This window comes from Streptopelia decaocto (assembly GCF_964273445.1).
Source record: "Streptopelia decaocto genome assembly, chromosome: 5".
NCBI classification, from domain to species: domain Eukaryota; kingdom Metazoa; phylum Chordata; class Aves; order Columbiformes; family Columbidae; genus Streptopelia; species Streptopelia decaocto.
The window spans coordinates 4,529,956-4,545,026 of NC_138659.1; the positions used below are offsets into that span (position 1 = coordinate 4,529,956).

Sequence of the window (15,071 nt, forward strand, 5' to 3'; positions counted from 1 at the left end):
TCAATTTTAAAAAAACTGAATGTGATTAATAGCCTGCTAATAAGGGGGAAATCTCTCCTATTTAATGCAAACAGCCTCTGCCTGGGTACTCCAGGAAGGCATGGACTCACAGCCCAGGTTCTCAGGCTGGCTGCTGGTCTCCCCCTGGGACCCTCTGTGCCATAGGACACGGGGGCTGGATGGGGGTCCTGGGCAGCAGTAGGTGCTGCTCCTTCCCACAGGTCCGGGCTCTGGGGTCCTGAAAGCATCAGGGTGCGATCGCCACCTCCTCCCAGCGCTGACTCCACGCGGAAGGGGGTCCCGGCTGGTCCCTGGATCTCTGCTGTGGTCACCCTCTGGAAGACGTGGAAACTCTGAGTCAGCTGCGGTTCTTATCCAAGAATCTCACCTTTTGTTTGGCCGTGACTCGCACCTGACTCACTTTGACCCCACAGCTTCCTGTCCTTCTGCCTTTCACTGCCCGTGGTCTGAAGGGTGCCCTCTGCCCCCAGGTGTCCCTATAGCTTCACCTCCTGGCTCTCACCCCTTTTTCCAGCCATCTGTAAACACCTCCCTGGCCATGAGAACACGGCACTGGGAGTGCTCCCCAGTTCCTGAACCCCTCTGCCCCCTGGGTCTTTGCCTCTCCGAGTTGTCCCTTGGTAGGATGGTAACAAGCAGGCAAGTGTCGCACAGTTGTGTTCCCCAAAACAAATCTCTGGACACTATTTTCATCTCACCTGGACCCCAAGGAGACCTGTCCTTGGTTCAGGAGGGGGTTGTCAGCACAGTCACAGGTGGAAGACAAGATGCCAAAAGCCCCCTTGAGCTTTGCAGCCTGGACTGAGACCCTGCCCACTCATTCTGTTGATGGCCTCACTCTACCAGCTTTGACCTGATGACTGAGCACCGTGGTTAATTGGATTGTAGCTGGTCCTGTTCTTGCCCTTGTTGCCAGCCCAAGTCCTGCCTGTGCTCCCAGGAAACTCCAGGAAAGCCACCGGTAGGGACCCACCTCCCTGCAGCCTTTTCCTCTCCCTGCGGCATTAAATCCCTTGGCCGTTTCCCTTGGGGAACATGCTGGCCCTGCCCAGAGGGACTTGCAAGCTCTGCCCCAGGTGAAGAATGTGGGTGCCTGGGAACTGCTGCTGTCTGCTCCTGTGGGATCTTCTCCATCCCCAGCTGAAGGCAATGTTGCCTGCAAATGCTGGTGCTCCAGGTCTTGTCAGCAACAACTGGTCTCCAGAGCTGTCCTCTGCATGTCCCAGGGTGACTGGAGGCACCTGGGAGTGCAGAAGCAGCTCGTGCCACTTCCAAATGACACCTTAGGAGGACCCAGGAGTCACTGAGCAGCTTCTTCCAGCAGCATGAAGCCTGTTCGTGAGCAAAAATACCTGGGGCTGGGCTAGGGGGCTTGGAGGGAAGTGGGGGTATGAACAGTATCCATGGGTACTAGGAGAGTGGCATGTCACAGTCGGAGACACAAGCCTGGAGCTGGGGTCCCCGCTTCCCATGCCCCTCCACCCTGCAAGCTCAGGCAGCTTTTCTTCACCCTGCCCAGCCACTAGGGATCACCCGTGGAGCTGCCACCCGCCACCGTCACCCAGCGCAGGGCAGCAGTGGGCAGGGGCTGAGCCCATGGCCCCTGGGCTCCCAAAAGCATCCCAGGACAGCTGCTGCTGCCAGCCAGGCAGGCAGCCGCATCGTGCCAGCCTGCCACATGGTTGCTCAATGCTGCGGAGGAGGGCGAGCTGAACCCGTCCTGGAGACCCACGCACTAATTAGGGCCTTGGCGGTGCCTCGTCAGCAGGGCACCCGCGCTGCCCCGGCCGAGCGTCGCTGTGCGCAGCGCGGTGCACGCGGCGCTGGAGCCCGGCCGCGCTGGCAGGCCTGGCCCTGCCTGTAACTCACGTGGCGCAGCGTCCGAGCTGCATTTTCCACATTCCTCCCAGCTCTGAGTCACCGGCACCTCCGCTGCCAAAATCTTTACCCGCACCCAGCCGTGCCGACAGCCCACGCCAGCTCCAGCGGTTGTGCGCGGCTGCGTGCAAGGCAATGGGCGCCTGTCCCAGTGCCAACCCTCTGGGGATCCCTCTCCTGCCCTGGGGCTGGGTTTCCCACCCTGGACCCCAGCAACACAGGGAAACACTCCTGCCCCGCCCCAGGAAAGTTTTGGTGCTGGGCGTCCTGCACCCCATGGGGAGCTGGGGAGCACCCATCCTTGTCCCCTTCACCCCAAGCAGCCTGGGAGAGGGATTTGTACCCTATGCCACTGCTCAGGGACATAGCACCCAGGCTCTGGGCACAGCATGCAGCCTCGCTAACCTCCTGTCACCTCCTGCACCAGCTCGACATGATTCTTTCGAAGAGTGCAGCGGTGCTGCCAGCAACCTCACCCTGCCGGCAGTCAGCCCAGCCCGGCCCCGGCCCCTGCTCGGGGCCACCTGCGCTGCCCCACGTCCCCGTCCACGCACAGCAGGAGTGTCACCTCTCAGGACCGGGGATGGCCAGTACTTGCAAAAGTAGCTGCAACCAAGGACTTGGGCACATGGGAAGTGCTTAGTTCATGGCACTGGGTGCTGGGGAACAGGTGGGGCTGGGGTATAGAGGGAGGGGTGTAGAGTATGGGGCTCCCCGCTACATGCCCCCCCCGCTAGCCATATGGGATGGCTCGCTGTCAGCAAGGAGTGCACGTGCCTCTCCTGTGGCCTGCTTGTCCCTCCTGGCATGGCACTCACCAAATCCACTCCAGGACCCAGCAAAGCTGTACCAGGGATTGCCAAAAGCTGGCCCAATGCCTGTGTGCACTGCAAAGTGCGTGTGGTGTTAGGGCATGTGCCTGTCCACCTGCACCGCACATACATATGCAAGTGTCCCCAGTAGCAGTTCCCAGCGCGCAGCGGGTGCCGCTGAGCACCGCTGGCTCGCTCAGCAGCGGGCTGGTGAGCTGTCATGCGAGCAGGTGGCTGGGGTGCAGCCCCAAGCCCTTCCTGGAGCCTCTCCCTGAAATGGTGGCTCCAAGCCGTGACACAGGGGCCGAGCTGTCTCTTTCCGCCTGTTTCCCAGCCTGTCAAGCCAGTCATGTCAGGTCTTGTTGAGATTTCCCGAACGGCTGCTTGGCACCTGCCCTTCCCCGTCCGGATGGGCAAGTTCCTGGAGCATCAAGCCAGGGCAACATATTGCCCTGGCCCCCGCCGAGCCTCCCCAGCTCCTTGCCCTGGCTCCAGCATCCTGCCGCAGTGTTGGCCCCCACGGTGCCACAGCCACCCTGCCTGGGTGATGCTGGGTTGGTGGCAAGAGAGCAGGGCTGCGAGTGCTGGCTGCAGGCGGGCACTGAGTCACGCCAGGGCTTGGTGGTGTGGGGAAAAACCTGCCGCCTCTCTGCTGGGCGGTTTGGGCAGCTGGACTGGCTGAGCAAGTCAGGCTCAGGCGGGCAATGCGGGTGCCGTTTGTTCACCGCTGCAGCTGGAGGACGTGCCGGCAGGATTGGTGCTAGTGGGAACAGCCATCTCCTGCTACCAGAGCCTGAGGACAAGTGCCCACTGTGGCCAGACAGGAGGTCACGGGCTGCCTGGGGCTGGAAGCCAGGCAGGCAGAGCCAGGCTGGGATGGCTCCAGTGAGCCAGGCTCTCCATCCCACTGTGCAGGATGGTACTGGCCACATGGGGATGCTCAGCCTTGGTGAGAGGCCAGACTTTTGGCCAAATTCACATTGCCCATGGAAAACCCCTTCCTGCCAGAGCCACCCACAGCTCCACATAGGGGCTGAGGATGTAGTTTTGAGCAGAGGGTGTAGCCGTGGCCACAGGCGGGCACATGGGAGCCACTTGCCATGCTGTGCCAAGCCCTGCCATGCCTCCCTGTTCCCGCAGCCTGACTGGGACAACTCAGACTGTGCCACCACAGCTCATGCCCACCCCACCCACTTCTGCACATGGGGAAACCACGGCAGAGAGCGTGGCAGAAGAGATGAAAGACGCGCTGGGTTAAGCACGGGCACTGAGCCAGCAGCCCTGCCCAGCCCTGCGCAGTCCCAGAGCATCCTTTGGGGAGAGCTGGAGCGTGGGACTCAGGTATCATGGCTATGCTAGACACATTTCAGTGTCCTGGGGACATCCTCCTCCAGGCCATTCTAGACTGTGCCTCCATGCTCTCCTGTCCATGCCAGGCAGGACACAGGCTTTTGGCTGGGGCAGGGGAGGTGCAGGCTCCCAGGGGCACAAACCTGCTCCATTATTCCCACAGCCAGTGATTAGCATTGCTGCCAGGGTCTGTGGTCATCTGCAGCTCTCCCTGCCTGGCACAGGGACTGCCTGGGGAGCACAGGGGCAGTTGAAGTCCTGGAGGGGCAATCCCCCAGCAGGAAGACAGAGGGACCCCCAGGCTAAAAGCCCCCTTGGTACCCTTGCCAGACCCAGGGGTTGCATTCCCAGCAGAGGGACGGAAGGGCTCCTTCATCCCAAGCCTTTCCAGGAGCCCATCGGGTGTGGTGTCCTGGCAGCTGCTGCGCAGGGTGCTGGGTGCCAGGGCAGGAGGTGAATGAAGGGGGAACTACTGGGGCAGTCCATGGGATGGAGGAGTGAGGCTGGTCAGCCCAACTGCTGAGCCAGGGTCTCCTCTGTGAGCAAACAAGGCCAGATCCTGGCTGGTGTAGGATGGATAGAGCCCCATGATGCCCAGAGGCTGGGCCCTTGAGCTCAGCTCTCAGTCACTAATGATGTCCCTCCCATTCCCATCCCCGTCACTGACATCTGGTTAATGGGCCCTGTAGCTCCTGCTGGGAAGGTGCAGGGAACCTTGCCCTGCTGTGGCCATACCCTTCCCTGCCTGGGCTCCCACAACGTGCCTTACACCCTCTCCTTGCCGGCACCCAGAGGGTGAGGATGCACCAGACATAGGGACCCTGACTTTGGGACCACTGATGAGTCTAGATGCCTCAGCAGGGCCAGAATGTGCCCAGCTTGTGTGGTCCTGGGGAGTGGGCTAGGGGACGGCCATGCTGGGGAGACCCAAAGTTCCCCAGGTGAGACAGCAGTGATTTGAATCATTGGAGGAATGTAGACCTGGGCACAAGAGGGTGGCAGGCCTGGCACACCTGCACACGGATATGCATAGGGCTGTACATGCCTGGCACACAGGGTTGTGCAGAGCATCAGCTCATCACCTGCAGCAGCATGAGACCAGCATCTGGGACCCCTGCCCGGGCTCCAGCGCTGGCAGATCACAGCAGTGTCTAACGCAAAGGTGCTGGACACAAGGACCCCAAGAAGCTCACTGTGTCCCTGTTGTCCCCCACATTGTCCTGCTGTCACCCCATAAATGATGCTTGCCTGGGGCCAGGACAGGTAGAGCAGCATGCCCAGCCTGTCATTTCAGCTCTAATTGGATTCCCTGCTGTTCCCCTTCATCAGAGCTGAATGAGGGGCCACTTAATGAGAGGACCGTGATTAGCGGGGCAGGGGGCTGGCTCTGGGCACAGGGAGGCTTGGCTGGGATGGGTAATGACAGGCTTTTGTCCCCTCTGCTCCTGCCCCCGACAGAGACAGGTGGATGACGGTGCCCCAGGCGAAGAGTGGGTACCAAAGGGCTGAACTCAGCAAGTCTTGGCCATTCCCACCCCCCTGCAGTGTCACTCTAAGGGGATGCCTCTGCTGCTGGAGCCTGGTCAGGGACCCAGGAGTCCTGGCTCTGGCTGGCTGCCCAGCCCCAGAGTGTTAGGACAACCCAGCACCATCACCTCTGGGGATCCTGGTCCCAGCTGGGAAACCCATCCAGCCATTAGATCCTGTCTTGGGACACTATATTTCTGGGATGGATGCCTGGACAGTGAGCTCCAGCCTGCATCAGCCCTGGGCCAAAGCAGCATGGAGTACAGAGACACATGGGGCCAGTTTCATCTCATGCTGCTCACCCACACAGGGACCAGCATATGGGTAGACATCAGCTGGCACCATTGCGGACGTATATTCAAGCCCATGGCTGCTGGGACCCAGGGACAGGGTCTGGCTCTGCACGGGCTGAGCTGGATGCTGTACCTGGGAGCAGCCAGGAAAGAGCAGGGAGAGGAGTGGGACCAGCTCCCACCCTGCTGTGGGTGCTGAGGGTGCTCTCAGGCCTTTGGGGACAGAAGTGCAAGTACCCATAAGGCCAACACTCAGACATGCTTCAGCTCTGCCAGGGTCCTGCACCCTGTGAGACCGCAAGGACACAGGGAGCCCAGGCTGGACATGTGCACAGGCAGAATCCTGCGGTGGGATCCTGGTACACCCAGCATACCGGGCAGGCATCGTGCCTGCAGCCTGGCAAGTGGGCGGGTGGAGAGGCAGACAGATCGCGTGCGATGGGCTGGGGATAATTCACTGCTCCTGAGGAGAGAAATCCTCCACCTGGAAAAGAATCTGCCCCCCTTCGCTCTCAGCCCAGGAGGCTGCAGGGCCCGGAGGGGCAGGAAGGGGTGTGCAGGTGGGCTGCTGAGCTATGAGCCTGCGCAGGCAGCCCCCTTGCTGGGCGAGGGCACTCAGGGTGCCGCTGTACCTGACTGGGAGCTCTCTGCTCCATAGATGCAAGTCTGGATGCAACAGTGGGATGCTGGGGAGGAAGCTTGGCATTGGTGCCAGCTGCTCACCCACCCTGCAGCTGCACATGCCCACCTGTCATGGTCAGCACTGTCACTATGCTGGGGACACGTGCTGGGGTGAGCTGGAAGGTGCTTCCTGATCCCAATGACCACCAGCCACCAACAGTTCCCATCTCAGCATATGGGTGGGAGGGTGATCCTGGCAGGGTGTGGTGCTCTGGGAAAAGGCTGTGCTGGGCAGTGTTGAGAGGACTGGGAGCCGGAGTGGCTCGAGGGCTCACGGGGATGGTATAACCTGCATGCCTCAGCCTATCACGGCTGCATTAGGGAAGCTGGCTGCATGGCAGGCCCTGGCATGAAGAAGCATCTTTGCAGAACACCTCTCTTGTCTCCCAGAGGATGCAGCATGTTCTCCTGTGTGTGTCCCAGCCCTGGGGCTGACAAGTGTGCACAGACACGTATGTGCGTGTACACATATGTAAGAGTATGTGCACATGACACACGTTCAGTTGGGGCTAATTAGGTCGTGAGCTAATAAGCAAGCAACCTTCCCATGTTGGCTTTCTGGAGACAGAAAAGGAGACAAGTAAGGAGCTGGGGAGACACAGCTCACCCTCCAGCACCCCTGCCAGCTACCCCTGGACCACAAGCAGCCTCACACAAGTGTCAGGGATAGATGTCTCCTGGAGGGAGCTGGAGGGGCTTTCACCATCTCCAGCCAGGTACCCTTATCCCTGTACCCCCCATCCACAGCTCCTTGCCTTCCTTGTGACCAGACCGATTTCCTGAGGACAACGGGCCAGCAAGAATGCTGGAGCAGGCTGCCGGGCTGGGGGAGGTTGACTCTGAGCCGGGCCCCATGCAGCTCGGTGGCCTCAGATCCCCAGAGTGGATGGACACACCAGGGGTCATGGGGAAACCATATTTCTACCACAGGCAGCCTGCCTGCAGCAGGCAGGACTGCAGCGGTGTGTGCGGTCTTCTCCCCGGCACGGCTGCCCTTACCTGCTGGTCCCTGTATTGCCCCGCCATCCTGCTCCACACAAACATTCCCTCACTCCCAGCCATGGTAAATATTGTTGCAGGGCAAACAGTGAATCAGCCCCCTTTGTTTGAGTGCTGCTGGCAGCCCCGGCTTGTTCGACTGCTGTTTAATGGCTCTCCAGTTGTGTACCCTGGAGCTACTCATTAACCCCAGGCTGCAGATGGTGATGAAGACGGATCTGAGCCAGCCAGGAACAGTTTGCCAGTGCTGGGGACTGGCTCCAGGCAAATTCTGGTGACCTTTTACCAGGTGCCAATGTGCCAGAGGTTTCCTTCACACCTCTGCAAGGTGTGGCCAACCCACTGTCAGTCCAGCGTGCCCACAGACCCACACAGCATGGCATGGTACAGCACAGTGGGGCTCTGCTCAAGGCAGCATCCTCATCAGAGCATCCCACCCAACTCAGCCCATGCTCCTGGGACAGTCATGAGACACCAAGGAGCTGCTGGCTCTCATGGAGGGATGCTCAAGCCCCTGTATGTGGCAGGCAGGCTGGAGACACCCCATGCTGGGAACCATGCAGCAGAGGGCTATGCAGCACAGCTCCAGCAGGTTGCTTGGGACCAGGTGGAAATGAGCAGTGGGAGACCCTGGGACGTGCAGGGTGTGGGACAGGAGCTGGAAATGGGCATCCCAGGAAGGACTGGGAGGAACTGGCCAAAAGCCTGTCCCAGAGTACAGAGATAGGGGCAGGTGGGGGCACAGAGCTGTTGCTCTGCCTGTGATGTCTTCCCACCAGCCGCAGAGAGGCTGTGCATCCTACAGAACGCCCTCATTCCCAGGGTGCACCCACAGAGCCCCAGAGCTCCCAGCTGCTGAGTGTGGGAGGGGGCAAATGCATCCAGGTGTGCACAAGTCAGTCTCAGTATGGTGTGGTTCCACAGCAGAGATGCCAGGACACTTGTGGTGGGCAGGCAGGGCTGGAGCTGGGGCAGGACCCTGTCCACCATCCCTGTTGGGCAGCACAGGACCTGGCTGTACTGCCAGCAGAGGGGACAGCCCAGGGAGGACTGCAGGGAATGCACGGGGCACCCAGCACGCTGGAGCTGGAGACATGCTGCCAGGAAGGCCCCAGTAAACATCTAGTCTCTCTGTTTATTTGTGACCGAGGATATTTATACCGCAAAGTCCTTTAAATTTAGCTGGGGACACACAGGGACACACCCAGGCACCATCCAGTGCTGACGGCCGTGCAGGAGCTCCCAGCACAGCCAGCATCAGCACGGGCGGTGAGTGCACCAGTGGCACCAGATGTGCCCCAAGACCAGGACATCCAGGACCAACACCCACCATGGGGCACAAGGTACAACAGCACGGCTGTGGGGATGGCAGTGCTTCTCCGGGGGGCAGGATGAGATCAGCACCCCTGGAGGGACAGGGCTGCCCAGGGTGATGACACAGGCTCCGTGTCCATGCAGCAAGGACGTTGGTGCCACTGGGGCAGGTCTACATCTCCCCCACCCCAAAGCACCCTGGGCTAAGCCAGTACCTTCCCATGCCAGTGCTCAGGGCTTTGCTGTGCTGGTTATGGGATCTGAAACAACTTCGGGGCTACGTCCTGAAATTACGGCTCGGAGCTCAGCCACGGTTGGCCTGGGAGAGTCCCGGGGCCGTGGGACACGCTGCGCCACCCCGGCTCCGCAGGTTTTGGCCGCTGTCCCCATGTTCCGCAGTCTCCCTGTCCCCGCCAGCCGCTGGCCGCCCGCCCCGCCGCCGCGGTGTCTGCCTCCCTCTGCCGGCAGCGGGACACCCGCCGCTCTCCCTACCGCTCCCTGGCGCTTCGAGCTCCGGGGTTTGCGATCCCTCAGCACCAAGGTAGCACTGTCCCCTGACCGCCAGGCCCGCTGCTCCTTTTTTCCCCTCCACCCAGCTTTGGGTGAAATTCGGCATGTTGTTCCCACGCACTTTCCAGCTGCTCAATGTGTCTCTCGGTCCTCGTCACTTTGGATGGCATCGTCCACAGGGCTGGGTCTGCAGAGCTTCATCAGCAGTGGCTTGGCATGGCCCCTGCCCCCTGGTGAAGTGTAAAGCAACCTCCAGGCACCCACAGGCCTGGCTGCTCCATGTCTTACGTGGACCCTCTGTGAGGTGCTGTGGGCGCTCCCCTGAGCATCGCTCAGTGCCTGCAGCCCTGTGCTGTGTAGACGTGCCACTGTGCTCATCTCACTAGACCACTTGCTGGTCTGCCCAGTGTTATTATCAAGTGAATTCCTTGTCTCAAAAAGGGACCCGACAGGTTTGGACAGGCGGGGCCAAGTTTCCACGAGGCAAAGGCAACGTGCCCTGCCCATTCAGTCTTTATTCATTAGATCCCATCTCAGTTTCCCCTTTTTCTCCAGGACAGATGTGGTGCCAGCCAGCCTGTGATTACTCTTGACAGTTAAGACAGCCCCATGTCCTCCTATAAATTTGCTGCGCCTCATCCCGCTCCGACACTGTGTCTTTCAGCTCCAGCTTGTCCTAAAATCCCTGCCTCTTGGACCAAAATAAGTCCTGAACAACTCTACCTCTGAGCAGTAGGAGCTCAGGGCTGGCCAGTGTGAACAGTGTCTGCATGCTCATCACCTCAGCATCCTACCCCACCTCATGGGGACGACAGACCTGGGTGCTCCCCTGGCCTAGCCCATCCCTTCCAGCCTTCTGCAGCTCTCCCCTCTGTCCCCTGCTTCCCTTACTGCTGCCAGGTCACATTAAATGCTGCAAAGCTTCATGGCAGAGACTAGTTGTGCCTGGAGGATGCGTGTTCACAGGCACTCCAGAGCTTGTTTTCAGATGCTCTCAGCAGCACAGTGCAGGGATATCTGGATTTTATCTGCCGTGAGTGGTCCCAAAGGGAGTCACCCCTCAGCACTACATGAAGCCACTACAGGCCCCAAGCTCCTGCAAGCTCTCCTCAGTGACATGGGCAATGCTGGGGTCAATGGGTGCCCAGCTGCAGGGGAGCACGGGCACACACAAAGCATGGGGCACTGCAGGAGGAGACAGCCCTTGTCTCTGCCAGCAGCGGGGGCGCAGGGGACCCACGCCGAGCTGTCCCCACTGCCCACAGGGGACAGTCTCCCTGAGGGTGTCACAAGAGCCGGGCAGGATCCGGCCCCGACTGTTCCGCGGGCGGCTGCAGTGAGCGGCAGGTGTCCGCAGAGGGAGCCCGGCCCCTTCCCAGCCCTCCCGGCGGCGGGGGCACAGCCCGGCACCCGTCCCCCTCCGCTTCCACCGCCCCGCTCCGGCGGGCAGCTCCCCCCGGCCCCTCCTCCCGTGAGACGGGAGTGCGGGTCCTCAGCCCCCGCCGGGTCCCCCGGGGTCCCCTCCGCAGAGCGGGGGTGAGCAGGGGGTCGGGCGGGCAGAGGAGCGATCCTTCCCAGGCACGGTGGGGTCCCACTGTCCGGTGCCCACATGGTGCCCCTGCCCTTGTCCCACCTGCACTGTGCACCTGCACTGGGGAGATCCCCCCGTCACTTAGGGCGTCCCCAGCGCTTGTGTCTGGCCGAGCCTGCAGACAGCAGCAGTAGCACTCACATCCACCAGCACTGGGAATTCTTCCCATCTTGTCATCCATGAACTTCAACCAGCAAGTCCTACAGCTGCCCTCTCCCACGCTGTGACCCCCACTCCAAACACAGCTGGTGTTTGTTTTGCACCAGGAGGTGCTGGTTTGTCTTGATCCCGGTGAGAAAGGCACTCAGATTCTTTCATTGTCATTTAAAACGCTATTCGTTAGAGCTCACACTATAGACTACTACAGATAAACTAAGATGCTTTCAGACACAGGAAGCCTGAGCTGTGCAGTGTCAAACAGACCTCTGATCCACACACACCACACCATGTAGACCCCGTTGGTGGAAAGGGTTACCCCATTTTAATCATTTGAGCTATTACAGAATTTCTTAGAAGAGCGTTATTCATTATTTCTACTGCCAAAGAGTAAGATTCTCGCATGAGAACTTCTTGCTATTTTAGATTAAAGACACAGATACGTACGTGGCAGAGAGCAGGTAGGAGCTCCCTGCAGATTCCTCTGCTACAGCCCGGCTTCTAACCTGGCTGAGCTTACCCCGCAGCCAAAAGGTGCCCACAGCACAGGTCTGGCCCTGCTCAGGCTTGCTGTTAAGCGGTTTACTAACTCCTCAGCATACCATAGTCTCCTGGCCAGGACCCTGCAGCACCCTGGCTGGAGAGGGGTGTCAGAGATGCAGGGGGCTCTGCTATTTCCCAGGGCGCCCAGCCCCACACCGTCACTGTGCGTCCCCCCACGGTCCCGCTCCAGGGATGCCTGGCTGAATTCCCCACGGGGAATTTCAGCAGGGGTCTGGGGCATGACATGGTGGAGGATGGGTGAGGAGACACATTGGCATGGATGGTTACACCACGTGCATGCCCCGAGGGGAACCGAAACCCCTGTGTCACGCAGGACGAAGCACTGCAGTGTGAGCTGCGCCGGCAGCACCTCTTCCTCCTTGCTGCCCCAAGGATGCAGAGGAGACAGGCTTGGGGCCTGTCCCCAAGGACCTGCATTGGCAAATGTCATATGTGGGCAAGTGCTGGTTGCTGCTTTCCCAGACTGGTGCAACCACTGTCCCCTATCCCTCACCCCCGTGTGCTCCCTGTGGGAATGCCACAACCCTGCACCCCACAGACGCTGCCCAGCCCAGTCCCAGCAGCCAGACCTGATTTACCATGGGGTGCCTGCCTGCCCACTGCTTCCAGGGGACCTGGCACTGGCCTGGGCAGGGCAGTAATACCAGCCCCTTCTGCCAGGGGCCAAGAGCTGGCTGGCCAGACTGGGAAGGGGGAGCCAGCAGCAGAGAGACATGAACCTGGTCCCTGTGTATGGCTGGCTCATGGTGTAGCAGTAATGGGGACAGGAACAGGGATGGGGTTGGGGGAACACCCCGCAGCAAGTGGCTGGCTGCCAAGTTGCAACAGGAGCTGGGAGCAGCTCTGCAAGCCCTGCCCAGTCTCCGGGCACCAGCTATCCCTGTCCAGGGGCAACGCTGTGTTTGCAGAGCCTCGGGGCTGCAGCTGCACACCCTCCCCAGGCACAGCACCCATGGGTGCACTGGAGCTGGGTAGAGCTTGGGGCAGACAGTCCCTGGGGCAATGCTTGTCCCAGCCTGGGGTGCTCAGTGGTCAGCAGCCCATGGGTGGTGGGCTGAGTGCTGCAGCAGGATGGCAGCCACCTCCAGCTGCTCCAGGTCTGTGGGGCACTGTCATGGGATAGCTCCCAGCAGCCAGGCAGTGAGGGGAGTGGGGACAGCTATTTTGGGCAGCCCAAGGCACCCCAGCTGTCCTGCTTTCTGCAGCACAGAGCCCGCACTGGGGCAGGGACCTGGGTACTGTCCTGGGCAGCATTAGGGGAGGTGCACACACTTCCCACAAGGTCCCCAGCACCCCTCTGCCCCTTGCACCCAGAGGAGAGCCACATCCCAGGGATGAGGCAGCCCAGAGCAGAGCTGACATGGATGAAGCTAAACTCATCCAGACAGTTCTGTGCCTCCCAGCCAGGTGCAACCAGGGCAGAGGGAGGAACAACAGCCTCAGGACCTGCAGCTGAAGTATGAGCTCCCAGCCACAGAGCCCTTGTCTGCACTCAAGGCTGCCAGCCGCACGTCTCCAGTGTCAAACACAAGCCCTGCGCTGCGAGCTGGGTGCCGTGTGAGTGCTGCTGAGCATGCTGCAGGGGGCCAGCACAGGGCAGTGCGGCAGCCCAGCTTCATCCCCTGCAGCCGCTGCCCTGGGATGCTGCGGGTTTGCCCACCCATCTGACTGTCCATCCAAGCCAGAGCTTCCTCCAGGCTGGCTGGATCCTCCACGAGGGACTTTTCCTGTGCCACTAGTGGGCACCAAAGTGGAAAGTCCCCAGGAGCTGTGCCTGTGCTGCTGGTGTCGCAGATCCCCGTGGCTGGGAGCAACGATGCCCACAGAATCTCCTCCCGTGGCTGACACCACCCACCCACCCTGGCACCCGCTCAGCTAAAGCTGGGAGCCAGAGGGGGTGTTGAGCTGCTGGCAAAGCCCCGGGCAGGGGCACGGCAGGACCCGGGGGGAACCAAGCCTGGAATTGGGTGAGAGGGGCAGCTCTCAGCACAGCAGGGACAGGGGTCCCGGGATGCAGGGGTGTGCCAGGGCAGGAGTATGGCACTGCCACATGGCATTGCAACCATACCAGGCCTTTGCTAGGGAGCAAAGTGGGTCTCATGATATGGCTTCAAATTGCTGGCAAATCAGGGACAGTTTGGGGGGCTTTCCAAGTGCTCTGATACCATCATGGGAGCCATGGGGAGGGAAATGACATGCTGCCATGGACCACTTCCTCTCTTCCTATGCTGGGAAGGATGAGGAAGACATGCTGGGAAGAAACGAAAGAGAAAGCTAGAAGGGCAAAACACAAGCTCATGCCTCTTGCCTGGAGCTTCCCATTCCACATTGCAGGGTCCTTCCTGATAATGCAGGGGTGACTGCCGTCCCCAGAGAGGGCATATCCAGCATGTGTGGGGACTTCTACCTCCATCTCCCCATCCTGATGACAGTGGGTGTTTCCTGCCAGCCCACTCCCTCTCCGGGCTCCAGTGCTGACGTGGGAAGCTGGGGGACTGGGACAAGGGTCACCCCAGAGCACGTGGTCCCCCAGTCTCTGCAGCTCCACAGGCAGCCCAGTCCCCTCTGGAGCTGGCCTGCGGCCTGAGGAGCTGGAAGCTGCTTTTGATAAGCTGGTTTAAAAGATTTTGGTGAAGTACCATCATGCCAATGCTGGACTTTGCCCTCCCTCTGCCTCCCGCACCAGGATACACACAATCACTGGGTGTGATCCAGGGCAAAGAGCCCCCAGCTCTGCACACAGCATCCTGCCAGCAGGGAGGCCTCAGGGCCAAATCCAGACCCGGCTGCACTGGGGCTCACCGTGCTTGGGAAGCAAGTTGGGACACAATTCCGGAGTCCCTCCAGAGAGGTGCGCAGCCAGTCCCCATGCTGGGTGCCTGAGGAAGACAGCATTAAATCCCACTGCATTTGGTGTATCCACAACCTCAAGGACAAGCTCTGGACCGCACCAGGGCTCCGAGCACTCGGGATTCACCACAGACCCATGCTGCAGTCCTGGCATGCGTGAAATCTCCGGAGATCCCTAGTGTTTCAGCTGGCCCAGCCCTCTCTCAGGTGCAGGGAGCTGGCATTTCCTCCCCACCCTTCACCTCTCTGGATCCCTGCCCGTGTTGCTGGCAGTTTCCCAGGCAACAGCACCCATGGAGATGGGAGACGAGACGCTGTGCTGCCGAGGCTGCGATGCCACCCATGTGCTGACCTGTGTCCCCCACAGAGATGCCACAGCTGCCATGAGGTCACTGCAGCTGTCTTCAGGGGGGGAAGCCACTAGTCCCACAGATTTGAATGGCACTGGGGAAGGGGTGCTGTGGCATCACCCCCACCACCTGCAGGGACTTGGGGGCTCTGTGACGCCTGCCAGCCTAGGGGAGG

At 60.6% G+C, this 15,071-nt stretch overlaps 1 long non-coding RNA gene across 1 annotated transcript in view; it reads right to left on the reverse strand.

Annotated features, from left to right (window-relative positions):
* Window positions 1-15,071, reverse strand: part of LOC309440620 — a 19,806-nt gene continuing 4,735 nt past the window's right edge. The window contains exon 3 of the long non-coding RNA XR_014184230.1: window positions 1-335. This is a non-coding gene — a long non-coding RNA (uncharacterized lncRNA). The remainder of the gene's footprint in view (window positions 336-15,071) is intronic.